This window comes from Spinacia oleracea, chromosome 3 (genome assembly GCF_020520425.1).
Source record: "Spinacia oleracea cultivar Varoflay chromosome 3, BTI_SOV_V1, whole genome shotgun sequence".
In the NCBI taxonomy this organism is placed as follows: domain Eukaryota; kingdom Viridiplantae; phylum Streptophyta; class Magnoliopsida; order Caryophyllales; family Amaranthaceae; genus Spinacia; species Spinacia oleracea.
Window position 1 is genome coordinate 149963219 of NC_079489.1, and position 24643 is coordinate 149987861.

General features: G+C 38.8%; 1 non-coding gene across 1 annotated transcript; it reads right to left on the minus strand.

The window, feature by feature from the left end:
- Nucleotides 1-19504: 19504 nt before the first annotated feature.
- On the minus strand, nt 19505-19611 carry LOC130470902 (small nucleolar RNA R71). Its single transcript, XR_008931618.1, has one exon. It is a non-coding gene; the product is annotated as a small nucleolar RNA R71 (small nucleolar RNA).
- Nucleotides 19612-24643: the final 5032 nt, after the last annotated feature.

A 24643-nucleotide genomic window follows, 5' to 3' on the forward strand; every position in this document is an offset into this window, starting at 1 on the left:
GATACGTCTGCTAACATTTCGCGAATTAACTCGGTCAAAGCTCGTTTATTAATTAATGAACCTGTTTGAACAAAAATTCTAGGGTCAATAAGTAAACGAGTCAAGCTCAAACAACATCACGTTCAACTCGTTAATGTTCACGAGCACTCGTTTATAGCTCATCTATATTCTATATATTATACTAAAAGAGAGGAAATCAATGTGGTGATGACAAATGTCACTCATTAATTGACCTCTCTTATAGATATAAAAAAAATAGAAAATAAAATACTTGGATTCCATAATTAATTTGTTAATTTTTACATCAAAAAAATATATTTCATTCTCTTTTCTTCAAATAAAAAAGACTTCATTCTACACATAGGGATTTTTTATTTAAATTATATGTAGTATATATTTTCTATATTTGGTAATAAATATAATCAATATAAGATTATCTTTTATAAAAAATTAATCCATTATACAGACTACGTAGTATGATTTTTATAAAAAAAAATTAAGAGTAGTCTACTTATTTATATTTCGTACTTACATAATTCGAATATAAATAAATTAGAAAATCAATAAAGTATGAATAAGAATGTATAAAAAAAATTACAATAGTACTCTATAATATTTTAACAACTAAATGCGACAATAATTATAACCGTCATTGATTGTATATTTTATACGTAGAATATTTAGCAACTAAATTCGATAATTATCTCCTCCATTGATAATGATATTTTACTACTTTAAAAAATTATGTAACTTCTTTAAACATGAGAAAAACTTGTGTAATCTAATCTATCTATTCCGTACTACTTTACTACGTAATTTCTAAAAATTTTAGATGCAACTATTTGATTTTTACACTATCTTTATATTCACACGTACCTCAACTTTTTCTGTTTTTTGGTGATTATTAATACTTTATGATTAACATAGTCATGTACTCCGTAGCATTTTGTTGGATTTGTCTAAATTCTTAATAACACTTTCATATTTTTAATAATTTTTACTAATTGATATTAATAGTTGAAATTATTTACTAACAACCGTGAAAATAAAAGTGGTTTATCCAAATAAAGTAGTAAACAAGAAAACACGACTAACACATAGTCTATTAGTCCTCTTTACTTAAAAAAAATCCTCCAAATATTTTAATCTAAACAATTGACTTATATTTTAGTCGACTTTTAACAAACATTTGTATATGATGTACTATATTAAAAGAGAGGCAAATTGATGTGAAGCTGACAAATGCCGCTCTGATTTGCCTCTTTTATAATATTGGTAACTAAGATATGATAAAATAATTAATATACTATATATATGTTTTACCTAAAATCTTATAATTACTTATGGTAATAATCGATTATACTACGAATTACTTATTTACCCATCTCAATAAATTTCTTAATTTAAATCTATATACTCCGTACGATACTAAAAGAGAAGCAAATTATGTAGAGATGACAAATGTTGCTCTCTGATTGGCCTCTTTTATACCATAAATAATGACTAACTAGTGTGTGGCCCGGGCGTTGCTCCGGGTTTTACTTTTAATCGGGTTTACGTTTTCTAAAAATGTGCCCAATTTTAAAAGATTGTATTTTACATTTATATGTGAAAATATGACAAACATTGTAGGTAGTTCAGATGGTAGGAAGTGAAACTTTTAATCCATGAGGTTTGATGTTCGATCCTTGCTACATGCATGCTTTTTTGGTTGTCAATAACATACCATGATGCTTATTAGTGGTGACATGGCGTAATACGGAGGGAATCTACGCGACACATATACGTTTTCACAAACGCCTTTTAATATATTAGTATAGATATAGATTGTAAGTATTATCAAGTTTCGTTAAGAAATTGTGTCATATATACTAAGTACATATATGTTTGATCGTTTATTATTTGTAATCCAATTATTTTTATTTGCATACGATCGATAACCGATATAGAAAATCTTACAATAGTTTAACTTGGACTATCAATTATATTATTATAATACTATTTAAGAAATTGTGTCATATAATGAATACGGATATGCATAACAAAAGTTAACAAGTTTGTCTCAAACATTTTATAGGCCCTTTTTAAACTAACAAAATGAGCCCCCTTAGCCATAATACGAAGCCTATACTTAATTTTAAATATAAAAAATAAATTGTACCACATTGTCATTATCGTAATATCTTTATACGGAGCACGGATAATTATTTATTCGCTCATATTATTTAAGTCTTAAGAGCATGTTGATTGAAATTTTGACTAATATATTGTAATTAACTATGTCCAAAGTCATATGATCTAGATGATTAAGTTTCCTTATTATTAATATGTTTGCAATAACAAAATATTTTTTATATATTAATGTAAATGATTGCAATATCACTTTAAAATTTCGTGCAAAAAAAGAATTTATACTTCCTCCGTTCCGAAAATATCGCACCATGATTGACTTTTACTTCTCTAACCATTACTTTGACTCTTAATATCTCAAATCGTGTGCAATTTAAAAAGATTAAAAATTAATATTTAGAAAATATATATCGATACGGATCTAACATGACCCCACATGACTTAAATTTTATTACGTACGAGTTATAAAAAATGGCCAAAGTCGTAGTGTGAATAGTGTAAAAAACAAATGGTGTGATATTTCAGGAACGGATGAAATTTATGTTAATGGTGAATCACACTTGATGATGGGGAGAATTTGAATTTTATATTGGTCTGACGACAAAGTTAAACGTAAATAATTGACTAATTTTGACTAAGAAAAAGAGATTTTGTTGGTGGATAGGTATAAGGATAACATGTACCCATTTTGGTGATGGGGCGAGTTTGAATTGATCGGATTTGAGAACACTCACCTAATCCTAATTATGTATGTCACTTTTAATTTTTTTTCAATATTATAGCTAACACAATCATTTTGGTACTTCGTAATAAACTTATGTCAATATATTTAAAATTTAGTTGAAAGGAAAATTAGATTATTTATCGAATATAGGAATTTCTCTGTGCATCCGCCCCAAGTGGGTGGCGATGAATGAAAGTTTATTGGGTGATGGGGATAAAAATGTATCCGTCGCAGGTGAAGGGGCGATGATGGATTTTAGATTGGACCTGCCCGAGTCGCTAATCCTTCATCTGATTGATTATGAATATATAAAAAAAAGTACTATTAACTTAAATACTATAACATTTTGTTTATTTACTCAATAACTCTAATCAGCTAAACAAACTTTCAAAGGCTATACAATCAGATGAAGGATTAGTGAATCAGCTAAACAAACGTTCAATTCAAAACTCTCTTACCAAAAAAAAAAGTCAAGTTTAGGGGCGGTGTGGATACACATGAAGGGAGGTGATGAAGAGGGGATGAATTCTATTTTCTACCTCTCGAGATGGGGTTTGGGAGGGGTGGTTATCGTTGCTATCATAGATGGAGGGGATGAAGATGAGAATTGTATGCTGGTGCTGGTGTACTGCAGACCCTGCCCCGCCTCAAAGTCATCTCTAACTCAATAACGTAAATGGTCCAAATAGGTGTCAAGTGATCCGACCATGAGGTTGACGGGGTGACTGTGTGAGTATTAAGTGGTTATTACTATCTAAGTGAAGGGCGGGTGAAATAACTTTACGTTTGGTACATGTGGTGAATGAGAATGAAAATAATTTTGTATATGTACCCTTATTTATTTAAATTGCTTTAATAAATAAGACATCTAATGAGCAATACAAATTTATCCATCATTAATTATTTTTTATTTGGATAATATCTATAAACTTTATTTTGATGATAATTATCTACCAGATTTCATACAAATTTATATTTAGATGATAAATCGTGAATTGCACGGGTACTGTACATCTCCCGGAAATGCAGGAAAAAGCACAATGCAAAAAGAGGAAGGAGGGTCGCACAGTTCGGAAAGGAGAGCAGGGGATGGAGCCTTGGAGGGCGGCTGGCGCAAGAGAGTGGGCGGAGCTAGGCGGTTCTATGCGGTGGAAGAACGCCAAAAATCGGCGTCGGGGGTAAGCTGGGCGCGGAGGGAGAGGAAGGCAGGGGAGTTGGGTGTGGGCGCATGACTGCTGGTCGGGACCCTGTGCAAGGGAGGTGCGGCGTGATGGTGGCATATGTTGAAGGAACATCGGCGGAGGAAGGTATCTTCTGGGGTGGAGCCGCCGCGGAGGTGGGAGGGGGGTTAGTGGTGGTGGTAAGAGCAGAACAAGGTCGGCAGATTTTTTTTTATTAACAACATATGCTGTCGCCGCCAATTGTGGGCGGCCGGACCATGGTTTAAGCCGTCTCTTTTAGGCGGCGGTGTGTTTAAAAAAAATTGATTTATTTTTAAATTGTTTTAAAACCCCCATATCCTAATGTTTTCTAATTTAAACTAATTTTAATTAAACTAGCTTGTATGTTTCCGGTTAGACTAGAAATACAATTTTATGTTTAAAATTAGTAAAGCATATAAAGTTATTGGTTTAAGTGGGAGAAATTTTAGTCATAAACTCTTGATTAGGTCTACAAATCCTTTAAGGTTAAACAACTTGATTAGAATTAATAAGGACTGAATAATTAGTAGATTATTGGTGCCCTTGATTAATTGCTGCAAATATTTATATGATGCATAACGTGTTTTACTAATCAGCTATGTGGGCCATTCATGATAATGAATGGGTGAATGGTATATATTGTATATGTACTGTTTTGCAGGTTATGAAGTGCCTAGTATGGCCCAAATAGGATAGAAAATATGGTATGCGTACCATTAATTTGAATGTAATTGGTCTAATGCACCAAATTTGTTTTTCAATTCAAATATGGTCTGCGTACCATCAAATAGTTGTAATTAGTTTAATTATAGCTGATCCTATTTGAAGAAAATGGCGCCTCCCACGGTGAAATTCAAGACGAAGTTTCCAATCCATTTTCAAGATGGACTTTGAAGTTGAAGCTTCAAGATGAAGTCGGGCCATACTAGATCACATTTATCTTATGCATACTTTAAGTTATTTATTGCTTTTAAATATGTCTTAAATATGCATGAGATTGAAGCTTGATTATGTTGCATGATTAAGGATTTTAGTTCACTTAAAATCTAACCAACATAGTAAGAGCCTTAAGTTCCAAACTTTAAAAATTGAGTTAAAAGGTGCCATGCCAAAATAACACTTACTTGGATAACTTTTACATCAATCTAGTAATAGTTTTACGCTCAGCGAGGTGTTACTTATTGATCCTAAAGGGGTAAGGTACACAAATAATTGTGAGTACATGTTAGTTTTGGTGAAACTCAACGATATAAGTAAGGAGTCCTTTTATGTCGTGGCAAAATCGATAGGTTTACCTAATAAGCTCTTAGACGTACCTATTAACCAAGAATAGTTTCTAGACTATTAGCAAAAGGCTTTTGCTTACCTAAAAGATATTAGAATTGAGTCTAAATACATAATGTGCTTAATTCTTCAATGGGTTTTAGGATCTTGGAATCATTTTATTCACACCTGCCGGAACAATAAATTCGAATAAAATGCTAATGACTTGTTTAAATTGCATGATTGCTTTAATTTTCAAGTTATTACTCATGATAAATGTTTAAACTTTGCATGCTTCAATGTATGTTTTAATTAATTTATAATTAAATATCTTTTACTGCAATAAATCCTTTTAGAAAGGTAACAGTAAATTTCCTCGATTGGTAGTGAATCCAAGAACGATTCACAGAAATGAGAGAAAGTGAGCAATTTAAAATGTACGTTTCTTATATCGACTTTTATGGTTGTTTTCGAGTATCAAAGTCGAATGGCAAACAGATTGGTGCTTGTGAATTCAAAGTACAATGTAGTTTTGAGATCATAAAGCATTGAGTTTAAACGCTCAGCTTTACCAATGGTTAACAACCTAATATCTTTGTCCATTTAATTCTCGAATGAGTCTAGTCCTTAGACATTCGAATAGATCGATGCTTAGAGAACTTTAGAAGCTTCTGGTAAGATCATCTAGTTGAAACAGAATTTTAAACATAAATAGAATGGTAAGAACTTTGTTGGAGTGACATTGGACATGTCTAAACAAAATATAAAAGTCAACACTAAAGAATACAAATCTTAAGACTATAAGAAAGGGTACAAAAAATAGGAAAACAAGGAACAAAAGAACGAAATTTTACGATTTCGTTTCTACCTATAAGTTTATGTTTAAAGAAAAAGTAACCTAGCAATCAAACTTCTTTGGTATCATATACCGCTTGAGGTTCTTACTTCGCTAATAACTCAAACAATGGAAGCTAGGCTACACTAATGGCCCACAAGTGAGAAATGAAGCATGGCACTGCTACATTAGTTGTAGGGTCATCTAGTTTGTTTTAAGTCCTTTCAAGGCTAGAACTTAATGGTTATTTTGTTCCATAATCAGCATACCTAAATTTCTGTTTTCAAACACAGAAAGACTCACATTCAGAAGAACAAAAACAAATGTTTGTTTATTTGAATGAAATGACCATTTACGGGTTGAGTCAATATACTTGATTAAAACAAACAACTCTTTAACAAAAGGAACTTTACTAGGTTCAAATCAACCCCTTGATTTGAGTTCCACAAACCTTTAGCATTGTTACTTAGACCATATCAACAAGTTAACATTCAAAAGCTCTATTTTGATGGACTTTTGAAAGTTGGTTGATTTCTAGATCAATTCAAGACAAGCTAGTCTTACTTGTTGAAAGTAACAAAATATGAACTATTGTTAGAACGCCTAGACAATAGAGTTCAAAGCTAAAGAAAGATTTTATGACTTTATTATTTCACACAGATTTGAGTGAATACAGGTTTATTTACTCAAAGTGATATAAGTTTGAATCTGTTTGGCTAGTTCAAAGATTCAGAAGTATAAAATCCCTTTGGCAAGAAATCATAAAGATCTATGTTAGATCATATTGTTGGTTACTTATACCAAGAATGATCATCAATGATTGTGTGTTGTAATTTCACGATCTAGCTCCATAAGATATGGCATATCTAAGGTTGAATGATCGAAGTCAATTAGTACTTGATTTGATCAATGATGAATCATAAAGAATTTTCCTATAATTTCTAAAACAAAATGCTCAACTACCACCAAACTAAACCAAATTCGTCAAAGCTATTGAAAAGTAATTTCAGAATATCTTTTCATAATATATCTAAAGAGTTCCTAAACTCAGTGGGGGCTTAGTGTTTGTCATTCGACAAACTAAGGCCCAAGTATATATAGATATATGTTTCATTGTGATTTATTCAAATGAGACACAAGGGTATTGTTTCTACCACGAATTTTTGAGAACATAATGTTTGTTTGCTCGAAATAATGTCTTTTTGGAGATTCATTTCCAAAATGACAAGTGGGAGAAAATAGACCTCGAAAGTCTTCGAGGCGAACAATAAACATAAAACGGAGATTCCAGAGGCTTTTCGAAGTCTTTAGAAAATCCGAACACTTATTCTTTGAGGACTTTAGAAGTGGCTTTAAAGAATAGACATCTCTTAGAAGACTTTACAAGTGCTTCAAGGAGAACAAAATATTCAAAGGACTTTCAAGTGGCTATTGATATTCTATTTGTTTGATGTTCTATACTCAAGTAGGCATAGAGTTCAAGTCACTGAAACTATGATATTCTTCTATTAGATAGTGAAGAAACATGGAGTTCAGGTCACTGAAGCTATGCGATTCTTCTATTAGATAGTGAAGAAACCTACACCTTGCAGTCAAACTATTATCATGTAGATTAATGAGTTTGTGACTTGTAAGAAAGCTATGACGAAACCTAGATTCCCTAAAATGGTTAGAGGCCATATATAGACTCAAATGTTTTAGGTGGTTAAAGGCCATAAAACATAACCAATGTTTTGATGACAAAATTGAAATTTTGTTGATTTGCAAGAATAGATTAAACACCTATTGGTTGCAAATTGGTTTTAAGGATAAAAACCATCAAACGTGGAATTGTGTTCACACACAAAGCTAGATTAGTTGCTGACGGTTACAAGCAAATTCATGGCATGGATTGTGTTGAAACCTAATGCATAATCGTTATGCTCAAGTCTATAAGTCAAGCAATGATTGTATGGTATGTCGTAGGATTTGTAGATCCAAATAAATGCTTGAAAAGGAAAATCTAGCTTATGAAATCTAAGTACAGATTTAAGCAAGCAATTGGGAATTAGAAATGTATTTTAGTGAAGCTAATAAGTATTTTAGTTTCATAAAAGTTACATGATTCTTATAGATATAAAAGAAGTTTAGTGGGAGTACATAAAAACTTAATTGGTCCTATGTGTATCACTGTGAGGGGGTCGAAAAAGCACGAGGCTAATGCGTGACCTCGTCCCTCGTGGGCGTGACGTTTCTTTTTGTCAAATCAAGTGTATTTGGATTTCCTGTGAGTTTACACCCAATTGACTAGTAATATAGGAGTCGCCATTCAGTTTTTAACGACAATGAGAAAAACTGACAAAACCCGGTTATCGTGACATAAAGGGAGTGCAATTATGTTTGACCACGACGGCCATAGGTTCTCTTGTGATCCCTGGTGTGGGGATCGCTCAACGTACACCCGCAGGGCAGAGATTAAGGGTTCGGGGGACTGTAACTACCGAGAGGAGTACTCGCTCTTCGAAAACTCCAGAGGCAGGATATCCTTACTAGCTCAGCATAAATAATTGAAGGGACATACGGTAACTATTAAACTAATTTGAATTGATTTTAACAATATGCAACACATAATACTAGATCGATCGTGATTATCTTGTTTAGATTGATTTAAGGGACCTAACATGATAGTTCAATTGTCCAAGATATTATCTTTATTAGGCGTGATAGAACAATCAGATTAATAGTTTAACAATTTTATAAAAGGGCGATGAAAGCGATTAAATCATGCGAAGGGACACATTACGACGCACCCTTGAGAGGTGCGTCACGGTTCTCAGAAAACTAACCACTTTGGCTTTTCTATTTCTCCTTTTATTTAACGAATCTCAAGTTTCTGGGCAAGGTTCCAGTATCCGGGCTTAATTCTTCAGCTACAAGGGTCAGGATACGTTCTGTTCGATTTTTGGATCGATTGCGACAGAACGCGGGATCAATTTCGCAGCGTGAGGCTTAGGCTTAGGGGTTGGAGTCAATACTCAGAATATGAATTGTGTGTGTTGGTTTCACGTCGAATTTGGGGCTGTATTTATAGAAAATAGTTCGTGGAAAGATAGAATTTTAGAGCACTAATCCAAGAAGAATTAGGAGAGAACACGTACCCAGGTAATTTCAGCGCCCAGGGCTGGGCGCCGAAGATTTTGGCGCCCAGAGCCAGGCGTTGAAAATAGGGTCTGGGCCGTATTACCTTGTCAGATTTGGACTCGTGGAATACGGAGTCTTTGAGACTTATCCGAGTCTTTTAGTGCGTATTAACTTTATGACGGAATGCGTCTGGGCCCGTTACGAACTCTAGGTTCCTTAGGATTTTAATTAATACGTAACTCTTATTTTCGAATTATACTAGGAATAGGATTCCTCTTGCAAATTCTATCTCTTTTAGGATTTATGTTGGAGTGCAACACCTAATTCTGACAGGTTTCCATCTTTTATGTCTTGCCACTTTTAGCAACTACCCGTTACGGCAGTTACTATTTTTAGCAGGTTTCTATAATAGCAGGTTCGGGTGAAATGAAAAGGGTGATTGAGATTCGTGATTGAAATTTTATGTTCTCATCATCGAACCTTCCCTTTCGGGAATGGGGACAAAAGTAGGTGTCTACAGTTAGCCCCCACTTTGACTGAGTCTCGGGATGAGACGATGGTCAAAGTACTGGACGGAGTGCGTCACACAAGCCATAGTGTATGTGACTTGTTTTGCGAGGGTCTCACGAGCCCCCGAGTGATAAAATTTTACTTAAGGGTCATCACTTGAAGTGTCGACATATCCCTCACGTGTCATTGGGATTTGTCAACGGATAGTATAGAAACTCCCTCACTTTGTCATTGGAAGTATCTAAAGATGTGTAGAAACTCCCTCACTTTGTCATTGGAAGTAGCTACAGATGTTTTCGAAATCAAAGCTATAAAGTGTAACTGGGCCTGGCCAAGCCCAATCACGAGGTAAAATATTTTTAAAGATTCTCATTTTCAGGGTTAGCTAAACGAGAAAACCCCCTTGTTTTTATGGGACGTATAACGAAGGAAAATCCGGCACATCGTTCTTTTTTGGAAAAACGGAAAACCAATCTTTTAATTTTTGGAAAAAGGGAAAACCAGAAAAAGTTATCGCTGCAGCGACTAAGGACCTGCGCGGTTAGTGGCGCAAACCCCGCCGACTAAAGATGGCGAGCCTGTACGCTAAGGGTGGACACCCCGTCTGATAGAAGTGGACGAATCTGTTTTGAAGTTTGTTTTTTTTTTTGAAAATAAGGACCTACGCGGTTTGTGACGTAGACCCCGCCGGCTAAAGATGGCGAGCCTATCCGCTAAGGGTGGACACCCCGTCCGATAGAAGTGGACGAATCTGTTTTGATGTTTTTTGAAAATAAGGACCTACGCGGTTTGTGACGTAGACCCCGCCGGCTGAAGATGGCGAGCCTGTTTTTTGAAGATTTTATTTTATTATTATTTTTTCGAAAACTGAGGACCTGCGCGGTTAGTGACGCAGACCCCGCCCGCTGAAGGTGGGCGAGCCTGTTTTGTGTTTTTGAAGATGTCATTTTTGAAAACTGAGGACTTGCGCGGTTAGTGACGCAGACCCCGCCCTCTGGAGGTGGGCGAGCCTGTCCGCTAAGGGTGGATGCCCCGTCCGATAGAAGTGGACGAATCTCTTTTGATGTTTTAAAAATAAGGACCTACGCGGTTTGTGACGTAGACCCCGCCGGCTGAAGATGGCGAGCCTGTTTTTGTGTTTTGAAGAATTTTGTTTTCTTTCGAGGGATGCTCGGATTTAGTTACAACCTGAATGTGGGTTGACAACGTGCTTAGACGGACCATTGTCTTGTGGTCATCATCTTTCATGGTTTTGAGCTAGCCTTTACGGCTCAATTTTGCCACTACCTGGGTCCTTGATTAGGGGACTATGTATAAGTATCAACGGCGACCTTTGTCTTGAGGTCGTAATCCAATTTCATTTTTTTTGAGATTATCCAAACAAGGGACTTCGTACAGCGTAGTCTGGGAATATTGTTTTAACTTTGCATACTTTCTTTTAAGATATATTTTTTCTTTCGAGCCCTCAAGCACTCGTGCTTGACGGTCATTTCTTGTCAAAGAGGTTCCTTGGGGATACGCATTTTGTAATGTCCTTGATCGTGTTTGGGATCGTGCTCGTAAGCGCGAGCGATCTTTGTAGTGGTGTGCTATTCTTAACAAAGCCGTGAGGTGCGACTTTCAGTAAAGAAATCGGCAATTTTCGAGTCGAATGGATACGGCAGGGCCCTATAGAAGTCAGGGCCTTTTTTGAGCCTGGGTTTATTTTCGGGGCCCAGGCCTGGGCGTTGAAATAATTCACGCCCTAGGTTGGGCGTTGAAAATGTTGTTTGGGCTGGTCTTTTGATGACACAGTTGGCCTCTTTTTTACTTGGAAATTCTACGCATTCTCTTCTCTTTTGTTTTTCTTTATTTTGATTTTCAGCGCCCAGGGCTGGGCGTCGGAATATCTAGCGCCTAGTCCTGGGCGTTGAAAGTGCGTCCCAGACAGGACTCTCTCGTGATGATTTTTCGAGAAGCCGTAGCCGATTGGTGGACTACGGTGTTTGTCGCTCTTAAGGCGTACGGTTGTTGCAATAGTCGGGCGAATCTATATGGCCCGAGGAACATACCTTGAGGCGTAAGACTTTGATAGCTCTTGTTGTTATTTTGAACGTATATATTTTTTTTTCTTCTGAACGTGTTCGTGAATGTTCGATACTTAGAATGTATGTGCGAACGAGCGTTCATAGAATGGCCGTTGCGTGCGGTCCATTAATCAGTTCGCTTGAATCATTTTTTTTTTGAGCAATGACTGATGTTGAATAGTTTTCTTAGAAGCTTGATAGGGTTCAGGCCCATTCATGAAGTGGGCTCAAGCATCGTGCCCTTTTGATCATTCAAACATTTACTTTGAGACCTTTTTTATTTTTTTATTTTGCTATGGTCGTTTCGTAGCTTGGAGCCCCCAAGTATGCATGTTGGGATGCTTCCTTTTGGCGTACGATTTTTGTAGGTTCTATCGAGAAAGATGCCTTGGGGTTCCGCTCGTGTAGGTGCGAGTTATCCCTTCCGTGGTAGGTAATGTTTTCCTACTTTTGATCCTTAATGTAGAAGTCGTGTGGCTTGCATTTGGGCGATAATTAGTCTTTGCCTCATACTCTTGGTCGTGCCCGCATTAGTGCAATATGCCTTACTCTTTTTTTTTGTTTTTTTTAGACTTGTACCGTGGGATGTTTGAACTTATGGTGCGACGTAGGCTTGTGTGGCCCAGCATCGTGTCTTAGAACATTCCTCCAGGTGTTGTGATATCATTATTATATTCTTGCGTTGGAGTACTTCATCACGCCTCGTTCAGGTGTTCGAACAAGTGTAGCATCTTTTGCGTGGGTGTGCATGGCTTATTACTTCGTTCGATGCGAGGATTCATAGATGTTTCTTTCCTTTTTTATCCTTGATCATTCTTTCGCCTTTGCTTTGGAACGACGTAGACTGTGTAACGGGCGCTTGTAGGGCGAGTGTTATATGCAGTAGTTTGATCGGAGTTTTGGTGACTCGCGATTTTCAGTTACCCTTGTTAGTGGGGTGACTTTATATATTCTAAGTAGCGCTTAGAATTTGGGAGGGGTTGTAGCCATTCTAAGGTTCGTTTTACACGATCAAACCTTAGGATTGTGCCCCTATGACGTATATATAGCATTAGCGTCGAGAATTTGCGATAAAATCGTCATTTCGAGCATTTTTAGAGTGTTTTTCTCAAGCCCCCAATTGTAGCTACGGGATTGCCTTAGTGCTATAATGCTTGGCATACGTTTTTATGCATTCATGGTGACATGGATCATGAATAGTTTGAACCAGACTCGTTTAGTGCGAGATACGTTCGAGTAGTGATTTGATACTTCTCTTGTAAACGTCATATTGTGCGACATTGCCCTGGTCAAGGTAGTCACATGTTGAAGTATGCCTTGACCAAAAGCTAGGTGCCTTTCTTTACCCATAATCGTATTTAGAAATTTTTTGACTCACTTGCAACATCGAGATAAACGCATACTTAGCTTAAACAAACGACACTTTATTATGTTCGAAGAAGTCTTTGAAAATTATTTGAAATCCGAGTCCTACTGTGTACAATCCGAGGTGTCCTAAGTAAGTTGACTTATACAAGGGTTCGTAGAGGATTACATGAGTGAATCAAAATACTGTTACGATTTTTGGAATGCTGTCTAAGGATTTGCTGGAAGCCAGGGTGCAGGCGTCAAGATATTACTTGTGCCCGTGTGGCACATGCTTTAGGTTTTTAGGGCCATCATTTCCAGAATTGCAGCAATATAACTCGCTTTCAAATTGACTTAGATTTACTTGGTGTATGTCTGTACAAAAGGTCAAGGTATACTTAGTTCTTTCCCTAGTTCTTTCATTTCATCTTTTAGCCCCCAGTTGCTATTATGTTTTCTCATTAATGATGCTTTCAGATTTCGATTTTAGATGCCCGTGTCATATGATTGAGTAGGGTGAGCCTTGGTTAAGTGCCAAGTCCTATTGACAATGTCTGATTTTTTTCAAAGGGGATTAGCAAGCATTTTGAATTATCATGAACTGGTGCCCTGAGTTCGAAGGAATGATGGGGCGATGCCGTAGAAAAATCCTCTTTATTGCAAGCTTACTGCCTTTACTATTTGTTGGCAATCATGACTGTGTCTAGTGGTGAAAGAAGGTCTTTAAGCGAACGACTATGTCTAGTGGTGAAAGAAGGTCTTTAAGTGAGTTAGTTCGCTTTAGGGAAGGTCAAGTCGACTACTTTAGAGGTCATGGACGCTTGCGCTAGCCCCCATTCAATTGAGGCAAAGCGATCTTTTGAGTGTTGGCTAAGTGCCTAAGAGTGTGAGTGCTCCTTCTGGCAAGGGTACGTGCCCTTATTATTTTTCGATGTGTGCTCGTTTTGGCATCTTGATGACTTGGATTCTTCCTTTGACTTAAATTTTTCTTTCGACTTGGGTTGCAAGTAATTAAATTTCAATAAGGGACTCTATTTCTTATTCTTGTTATTCTATAGGCTCTAACATTTTTGCAAATTGGTTGGACCGAATCATGGATTGCCTACGTATCCGCCTTAAATAGATTTAATTTGGAATCAGGTCTTGCGTAGTTCTTAGCCTAGAAAATGGTTTCTTAGAATGCCGATTTTAAACAAGTACGTTCTGAGGTGGAAACATATTATTTGAAACGGTGGAATAAGTGAAGTTTATTATTATTTTAATCTGCTGCTTTGCCGTAAGCCAAAAATTTGTTTTATTTTTTTAAGTACATGTATTTGCACAAAAATCTTTTCATGTGTTTTTTGGTACGTATATCTGAATACGTGCTGTACCCCTCCAAGTGTTCGTTATTGTTCCGTGTATGTGCGGATAAAATGACGAGCACTTCTGGACAAAATTTGGCAAGCAGAGAGATTCATCGCCCAGGATGGGGCGTTAAAGATTCCGGCGCCCAGCTCTGGGCGTTGATAATGATTCCTGGGGAGGCTTCTTTTCGTTTTGTGCCAAATATTTGTGAATCTTTTTTGTGCGCTAAATGTTCTTTTTCTTTTTAGACGAACTTTAAAGGCGCTTTGCAAAGTTTTCTTTTTTATTATTTTTTTTTTGTACTTTTCATTTGTCTTTTTTTTATTCGTGACTCAAGACGGTTTGAAAGATTGGTTGAATGAGATAGGATAATTTGTATAGGTATTGGTCAAGCATGAGGATTACATCTGCTAGGACTCACAATTTGCAGCCTCAAGCTAGTGTCATGAGCTTACATCAACCAAGGCCAATGAGTAGCATGGGGACGGCTCAAGGGTATATCAACAGGATGTATCCAAACAAGTTATATGGTCATTATGCTAATGGTGGTGTAAGAGCAGGTTTTGGGCTTTGGAAATAATGGGTATGACGCACGTGTCAATGGCCGTGCGTGGTTTTACAGTTGATAACAAGTTCAAGAACAAGAGTCGGGGCAATGGTTTCTTGGGTTATGGAAATGAGAACATGGATGGGTTAAATGAGCTGAACAGAGGCCCCAGAGCGAAGGCGTCTAAGAACATAAGGATTGGAAGGGGTAGACATCGTAGAACTTTATGTAGTTTTTGTGGCATGATTTGGATTGGTTGACTCAATTCTCTTCCTTCGTTTACTTGGGTAAATTTCGCACTTTGGGAGGTACGGGCTAAGTATTTCATGGCTCGCTCTTTTCGCTCTCCCTTTTCTCTTGCTTTTTAAGTATTTCATGGCTCGCTCTTTTCGATCTCCCTTTTCTCTTTCTATTTTTTCTTTTTGCTTGGGATTTCTCCCCAACATAAATCCTTCATTTTTTTTTGGGCTAAAAGGTAGATGGTTGTGGTCTTTGAGTCATGAGGCGAGACTGAGTGAGCCTCGTTTGGTAGGCCTATAGTGGACCTTTAACTTTAGTAGGCCTAGGGTGGACCTTTAGCTTTAGTAGGCCTAGGGTGGACCTTTAAATTGTCTTACTTTGCAAGCGTATTTAGTCGTTTCTTAAAATGTGCAAATAGCGTAGATTCAAAATGTTGTTTTTACTTTATTGAAATTTAACGAAAGAATTACATCGAAAATAATTTTTTTGTTTCTTTTCAGACTCCAGTTTCTGGGATTTAATTGGAAGTTGTGATTTAGACTCGAACTTTCATTAATCTTTCCGATTATAACCCGTGTATGAATACAAGGAGGTGGCCTAGACTCAAAATAATGACGTGTCGTAAGCCTATAATACTTAACCAAGCGACTCTCAGACTTAGGCTAATTGGACCATAACTTTCGTTGGTTGACACTTTAGATTTTAACCCTTGGGTGTTCATTTGTCATGCGCCATTTTGCTTGATGTTGGCAAGGTAGTTAGTTGGGGAAATCGAATTTTCATCTTTGCAAGGCTAGAATCATTAGTGCGGCTTCCCTCTTAGTGTGTATTGCTTTACCCCGATGGTAGCCTTATGGCATGCCGATTTAGGTATTTTCATGGTTCGTCATGTTGCATTCATGGAAAATCTTTTAGTCAGTATTTAGGAGTATTTCAAGGAGCGAGTGGCTCGAGAGGACTATGATAGTCGTGACCCAATGTGATCATAAGCCTTGAGGCCATTAATTTTTTGTTGCCAATGGTATTGACACCTTAGGCTCACTTTGGGGGTTGTGCGACTATGGAGGAATGATTTTCAGAATGTGACTGTTTCCATTTTGCAAATACTATAATATATTCTTTTTATTGGTGAGAGAGAGTATTGAGGCCGTAGATTCTTAGCAAGGGATGACAATTACATATGGGTGCTTATTGATTTAAATGTTAGGAAGGGAGACTCAATATGGTTTAACCTTTTAACTTGCAGAACGACACCAAGCATTAGGACCGATTCTATGGATAAGACAACTAAGACTTAGGATTTAGATTGTACTTTGGCATAGCCTAGTCTAGACTCGGATTTATTTATTTTTTATTCGAACATTATTTTTCCTTGAAAACTCTATTTGAACATTATTTTTTGAATACTTTGCCCATGTGAAATTCAAGGTCATTTAATTAGCATGCTCAGTTTTGGTGCCGAACATTGTCGTCATAGGAGGCCTAACAATGACACAAAGAGTTATTCATTATTTTTTTTTAGTCGCTTTTAGAATCGAGTGCCTTTTCATACGCCCTCGCAGCAATTTTTTACGAAAAGTTTTTTTTTTTGCTACGTATTTTCTTTATGTGCAGGCACCGAGGTTGTTGTGCCTGACCAAAAGGCCAGGCAGCAACTTCAGCGCCCGGCGGTGGGCGTGAAAATTATTGGCGCCCAGCAGGGGCGCTGAAAATGCGTCCCTGACTGGTACTCGTATTCTGTTCGCGTGTATTTTTTCGTTTATGCGACTTTGATTTTGCGTGCTTGCCTAATAACGTCCTTTACGCGTTGTGCAGCGTTTGTGGGATTCGTTACGGGCCATCCCGAGCGTCGCTTATTTTTATGGCGATCGTTCGGGTTTGCGGAACACGTATTTTGGTATAACTCTTTGGCCAATTGGTTCATGAATGTTTGGGAAATTTTTAAGGTCGTTGGTTTTCTAGCATTATTTGTCACACACAATCACAACATGATATGTGCGTTTTATATAATATTTTCACCCCCGTCCCTTAGTACTTTCATGCGTCAAATGAGCTCCTAGGAGCCATTTTAGTACTAATCTGTGTATTTTAGTGTGCCGTGAGTTTCAGGAATATTTAGTGAGAAATTGGTCTTGTTAGGCCCGTTTCTTGATGATTTAGGCCACTACAGGATCCCGAGGGAGTTCGGGACGACTTTTGTCGACTTACGGAAGCCCTGGATGTTCATGATCGAGCCCCGGAAGTTAGACTAGGTGTTGTGGACGAAGGGCGGATCACTTAGCCCTCCGCCCGGTGGATTACCCCTCGCCCATCGGGCGAGCAAGCAGAGGAACAGTTCGTCAGAGGGCGCCCGACGGGCGGAGTTTCGCCCGGTGCCCACCGGGCGCCCAACAGAAGCAGCAGCAGAAGAAATCGCCCTCCGCCCGACGGGCGAGAGCCGCCCGACCGGGCGCGCGGAGAAGGTTTTCAGAAAGTCGCCCTACGCCCGTCGGGCAGCCCTGCGCCCGTCGGGCGGACTTCGAGCTTTACGCCCGTCGGGCGGAGAGCCGCCCGACCGGGCGACGACAACCCAAGGCGCTGTGCGCGCGTCCTTCTTTATTGTTTTCCGGTTTTTTTTCTTATGTTTTTAGGCTAAACTATAAATATAGCCTTTGTTAATTTAGTTGGGGGACTTCATTATCTCATATCCTAGTGTTAAAACACTTAGTTTTATTTCTCTAAGCTTAATTTTCTCTCTCAAATTTGTTCTAAACACTTAGTTTATTTTCAATCAAAAATCGAAGCTTTCATTTGCCATTGTTCTTCAATTAGGTATTATTCCTTATTTTAATTCTTTGTTTAAGCTTTAATTATGTTTTCAATCATGCCAATTGCTTTGCTTATTGTTAATATGTGTGAGTAGTTGATTTTCTAGGGTTTTGGGAATCCATGAACGAATGTGAAAGGATGATTAATTGTTGTTGATTGTTGGTTTAGCTGTTAATTCCTATTGATTGCCCTTATCTACTTTGCAATTAGATTTGCGCAGGTTTGATTGTATTAGTTTCGCAATATCAAATTAAGATTCGAGAGATGCAATTTGATGTTTAGGCTTGTTTCAATAGTCAGAATTGGGATTAATACGTAGCGAGAGCCCGTTAATTCTAAGTCTATGATTAGTATCGATTCGAGAGAGCATGCTAGTCTAATTAACTGTTTTATTGATTATTATCGATTGTTGTCATCTTGGAATGTTGTTCATCGGTGAACCTGTACCCTAGACCTTTTAATACCTGATTTTTCCCTATTTTATTATCATCCTAGTTTCATTATACAAATCAACCTATATTCTTGTTTCCCAATAGTCTAGAATTGCCGATTAATAGTAGAAAGAACATTGTTTCCCTGTGGATACGATCCTTGCTTCCCTTGCTATATTTTTAGTTGGTGAACGTTAGGTTTATCTTTGATAGGAGTGCGATTTAGCCTGTCAAATTTTGGCGCCGTTGCCGGGGAAACGGTTTTATTTTCTGTTATTGATTGATTATCCTAGATTATTGTTTGTTACTACTCAAGGAACTCACGTTCCTTGAGACCGGATCTCACATTGTTTTGTAGTCTTTGTCTATGCCCAGGACCGTAGGTACTAGTAATCTTACTCCATTCGATCCTGAGCCCGAAAGAACCTTTCGTAGATGAAGAACCTTCATTGCACAGTGTAGGAATTACTCTGACTCTGATCATAATATTGGCGATCTTTTTCCTTCAGATACAGATTCAGTTTCAGAGATAGAGATGGGTGACGAAAATCTGGTACCGCCACCTACCCCACGGCTTACGGACTATTCTAAGCCAAGTCTGTCCGTGCTGCCAAAGGCGATCATGCCTTCTATTGCAGCTGAGACCTTCAAGATTGAGCCCGCATTGATTAACATGATCGAGAGACGCCAGTACGGTGGGGAACCAGGTGAAGATCCGAATCTTCACATTCAGTCCTTTATCCAATATTGCTCCACCATCAAGCAAAAGGGATTGACTCCGGAGCAGACTATAGAGATACTTTTCCCGTTCTATTTGAGTTGGAAAGCTAAACTGTGGATTAATGGGTTGAATCGGGCGGCTTTGAAAATCAATAATTGGGAATCCTTGGCTCTTGCTTTTTATGTTAAATATTTTCCACCTGAGAAAACGGCTCGTCTGAGGAGTCAGATATTAGGTATCTCACAACAAGCGGATGAGAGTTTGTTCGAGGTTTGGGAGAGATTCAAGGATTTGCAAAGAGAATGCCCGCACCATGGTTTGGAAGATTGGTTCTTGATTCAGCAGTTTTATAATGGTCTGGGCAATGAGTCTAGATGTTTGTTGGATTCAGCTGCCAGTGGGAGGTTCATGCAACTTGAGGTGCCTAGAGCTATGGAGGTGATTGAGGAGATAGCCATTCACAATGCCCAGTATGGAAATCCTAGAGGTCTATCTAACAGGGGTGGTAAGCATGATTTAAATTCTATTGAACAATTAACTGCCCAATTGACTGCTTTACATTATAAATTCGATAATATGCAAGCGGCCAATGCTCAATCTGCCCAACCTGTTAGTGTAGCTGCTATGAGTGCCCAACCTACTACTGTTTGTGAAAGTTGTGGAATGTCTGGTCATTATGCACAGGAATGTCGAAGCTCTATTGAACAATGTAATGCTTTTCAATCCTACAAACAAAACAACCCATTCTCCAACTCTTACAATGAGGGCTACAAAAATAACCCTCTGCTTTCCTACAGGAGCAACAACATCCAAAACCCTCACCAAGTTCAACATCCACCACCACAACCATATCAACCTCCACACCAACAATCTTACCAACCCCGAAACAACTACAACCAACAGTCTAGTGGGCCACCTGGGTTCTCTAGACAACACACATCACCCCCACAACCACAACCTCAAGCCACACAGCCTGACCCTATGCTAGTAGAGATGAGAAACATGATGCTACAAATGCAAAAATCTCTAAGTGAAAAGGATGCAAAAATCGATGCTCTTACTGCTCATAACAAGATCATTGATACACAGTTGGCACAGATGGCTACTACTATTGCAGGGAGGCCACCAGGCCAACTTCCTTCACAGCCCGAAAATAGGGAGTCTGCTAATGCAATTACATTGAGGAGTGGTAGGGATTATGATGGTCCTTCTATGCCGGTTGAGGTTGATTCCGGGGTGTCTGCTAGTGATCTGGTCAGTGAGGAAATCCCGAAGATAGATATGGGTGAGAAGGAACCAGCTGAAAAGGTAGTCAATGAGAATGAGGCTACAACTGCGGTTAAGAAGGGGGCGGATATACAAGTACCACCTGTTGCACTCCCCTTCCCAAACCGACAACTCAAGAATAAGCTAGACAAGCAGTTTGGCAGATTCTTGGAAGTGGTCAAAAATTTGCAGGTAACGGTTCCTTTTACTGAATTAATTTTACAAGTTCCTGCGTATGCTAAATTCATGAAAGATATTTTGACCAGAAAACGTGCTTTTTGTGAGGTAGAGACTGTAGCTTTCACTGAGGAATGTAGTGCTTATTTGCAAAACAAGTCTCCACCTAAACTTAAGGACCCCGGGAGTTTTTCCATCCCATGTAACATTGGCACCGTATTTATTGATAAGGCTTTATGTGATCTAGGTGCTAGTGTGTCTGTCATGCCTTTGTCTGTCTGTACTAAACTGAATATGGGTGAGCTTAAGGTTACCAATATCACTCTACAAATGGCCGACCGTTCTGTCAAATACCCCTTAGGTGTTTTAGAGGACGTCCCTGTTAGAGTAGGTAAATTCTATATACCTGTGGATTTTGTAGTATTAGACATGCAGGAGGATTCTCAAATTCCCATAATCTTAGGTAGACCCTTCCTTCATACGGCGGGGGCGGTAATTGATGTTAAAAGTGGGAAATTGACATTGTCGGTTGGGGATGATAAGGTGACTTTTAATCTGAATAGTGCCTTAAAAAGTCCCATGCTAGAGGAAGAACAATGCTATCGCATAGATGTAGTCGATTTTATTACTTGTGATAACGTCTCCCAAGTTCTCGAAAGAGACCCTTTGGAGGCAGTGCTTTGTTGTGAGTCTTCTGCAGGTGATAGCAGTTCTTGGAGTGCTGAAGTGGATGCTCTGGAGTTGGCTCTTAATGGTGGAGAATCTGAGCCGGAGAGCACCAAATTGAAGAGGTTAGTTTGGCCGGTTTGTTCTGTTAAAGAGGTAAAGAAACCCGAACTTAAACCTCTTCCTGCTAACCTTAAGTATGCGTTTTTAGATAATGAACAACTTTGCCCTGTGATTGTCAGTACTGCACTTGATGCAGGCCAGTTATCCCAACTTCTTATTGTGTTGAAAAGGCACAAAAAGGCCATTGGGTACAGTATTGATGATTTAAAGGGTATTAGCCCTGACTTTTGTATGCATAGGATACATCTAGATGAAAATCATAAACCATGCATTCAACCCCAGCGTCGTTTGAACCCTGTCATGCAAGATGTTGTAAAAGCTGAAGTTATGAAATTGCTTGATGCGGGTATAGTGTATGCTGTGTCTGATTCTAAGTGGGTGAGTCCTGTTCAGGTAGTGCCTAAGAAAGGGGGGACAACTGTGGTGAGAAATGAAAAAAATGAGTTGATACCAACTAGGGTAGTCACAGGTTGGCGCATGTGCATTGATTATAGGCGTCTTAATGTTGCTACTAAAAAGGACCATTTTCCCCTTCCCTTCATTGATCAAATGTTAGAAAGGCTAGCCTGTCACAAGTTTTTCTGTTATCTGGATGGTTATTCTGGTTTCTTTCAAATTCCCATACATCCAGACGACCAGGAAAAGACCACCTTCACCTGCCCCTATGGTACCTTTGCATATCGTAGGATGCCTTTTGGTCTGTGTAATGCGCCTGCTACTTTCCAACATTGCATGATTAGTATTTTTTCTGATTTTATTGAGTCTATCATGGAAGTGTTTATGGATGATTTTAGCGTCTATGGTACTTCTTTTGATTCTTGCTTGCTAAATCTGACTAAAGTTTTGAAAAGATGTGAAGAGTGCAATTTAGTCTTGAACTGGGAAAAGTGTCATTTCATGGTTACTGAAGGGGTGGTTTTGGGACATTTGATATCTGATAAGGGCATTCAGGTGGATCGAGCTAAGGTGCAAGTGATTGAACAATTACCCCCTCCAGTTAATGTGAAGGGTGTTAGAAGTTTTCTTGGTCATGCGGGGTTTTATCGCCGCTTTATCAAGGATTTCTCTAAAATTGTTAAACCACTTACCCAGCTCCTTCTCAAGGATGCCCCGTTTGTGTTTACTGATGCTTGTCTTGAGGCCTTTGACAGGATTAAACAGGCACTGATTTCGGCTCCCATCATCCGTTCTCCCGAATGGGATATTCCGTTTGAGATAATGTGTGATGCAAGTGATTATGCAGTTGGGGCAGTGCTGGGTCAAAGAAAGGAGAAGGTTTTACATGCCATCTATTATGCAAGTAAGACCTTGGATGAAGCTCAAGTTAATTATGCAACTACTGAGAAGGAGCTTCTAGCTATAGTCTATGCCTTGGATAAATTCCGCACCTATCTGATTGGATCCAAGGTGATAGTCTATACTGATCATGCGGCCCTTAAGTACCTGCTCTCTAAGAAGGAAGCCAAGCCTAGGCTTATTCGATGGATACTATTGCTACAGGAGTTCGATCTAGAGATCCGCGACAAGAAAGGGGCTGAGAATGTGGTTGCAGATCACTTGTCTAGATTGAGGTATGACGATGGTAAGGGATCTACACCGATTGATGATTCATTCCCGGATGATCATTTACTTGCACTTGCCAGTCAGTCACCGTGGTTCGCAGATTTTGCTAACTACATTGTAGGAAGAATTCTTCCAGCCGATCTGTCATACCAACAGAAGAAGAAATTCCTACATGATGTCCGATTCTACTTTTGGGACGACCCTTATTTGTTTCGTGAGACTGCTGAAGGGTTGTACAAGCGTTGTATTCCAGAATGGGAAGTTCAAGGTGTTATCAGTAGGTGTCATTCTTCACCTTATGGTGGTCACCATGGACCGTCTAAAACAAACGCTAAGTTGTCACAATGTGGTTTTTACTGGCCTACTATGTTCAAGGATGCACAGGCTTTTATTATGGCTTGTGATGCGTGCCAGAGGGCCGGCACTATTTCGAGGAGGTATGAGATGCCACAGAACGGAATCCTTGAGGTTGAGATTTTTGATGTATGGGGAATTGATTATATGGGACCATTCCCATCGTCCAAGGGTAACTTGTATATCCTTGTTGCTGTAGATTATATGTCAAAGTGGGTGGAAGCCGTTGCCTCACCTACTAACGATGCTAAGACAGTCATCTCCCTGTTCAAGAAGATCATTTTTCCTAGATTTGGGGTTCCGCGCGCTTTGATCAGTGATGGAGGATCACACTTCCATGAGAAGCATCTGGATGCGCTCCTGCGCAAGTATGGAGTTTATCACCGCACTGGACTAGCCTACCACCCTCAGACGAGTGGTCAAGTTGAGGTCTCCAATCGAGAGATCAAATCTATCCTTGAAAAAGTGGTGGCGAAGTCTAGGAAGGATTGGAGCGATAAGCTAGATGACACTCTATGGGCATACAGAACCGCCTTTAAGACACCTATTGGTACCTCCTCGTATCGGTTGGTGTATGGCAAGGCGTGTCACTTACCAGTAGAAATGGAGTACAAGGCTTATTGGGCAATCAAACAGCTCAACATGGATGCAAAGCTAGCCGGTGAGAAGCGGTTACTTCAATTGGGTGAGCTCGATGAATTCCGACTACAAGCCTATGATAGTGCCCGGATTTACAAGGAAAAGACCAAGAAGTGGCACGACAATCACATTTTGCATAGAGAGTTCGCGGTGGGCGACAAGGTTCTACTTTTTAACTCTAGGCTTAAGTTATTTCCTGGAAAACTTAAGTCTAGGTGGTCTGGGCCGTTCACCGTGACTATGGTAAGCAAATTTGGGTCTATTGAAGTAGAGAATGAGAATGGTGAACGATTCAAGGTTAACGGGCAACGTCTGAAGTTGTACCATGATGGGGCTACCGTAGGAGTGGTTGAGGTCCTTCACCTCAACCCCTCCGCCTCATAGACGGCATATTCAAGGTAACAAGGTCGAGCAGGACCTATGAATAAACCAGCGCTTTGCGGGAGGCAACCCGTATTTCATTGCTTTCAATAGTTTAGTTTTGTTTTGTGTGTTTTGTAGTCTAGTTTCTTTGTTCATGAGTGGTGAGGAGAGAGCATTTTACGGTCCTTGGGTGTTTAATGA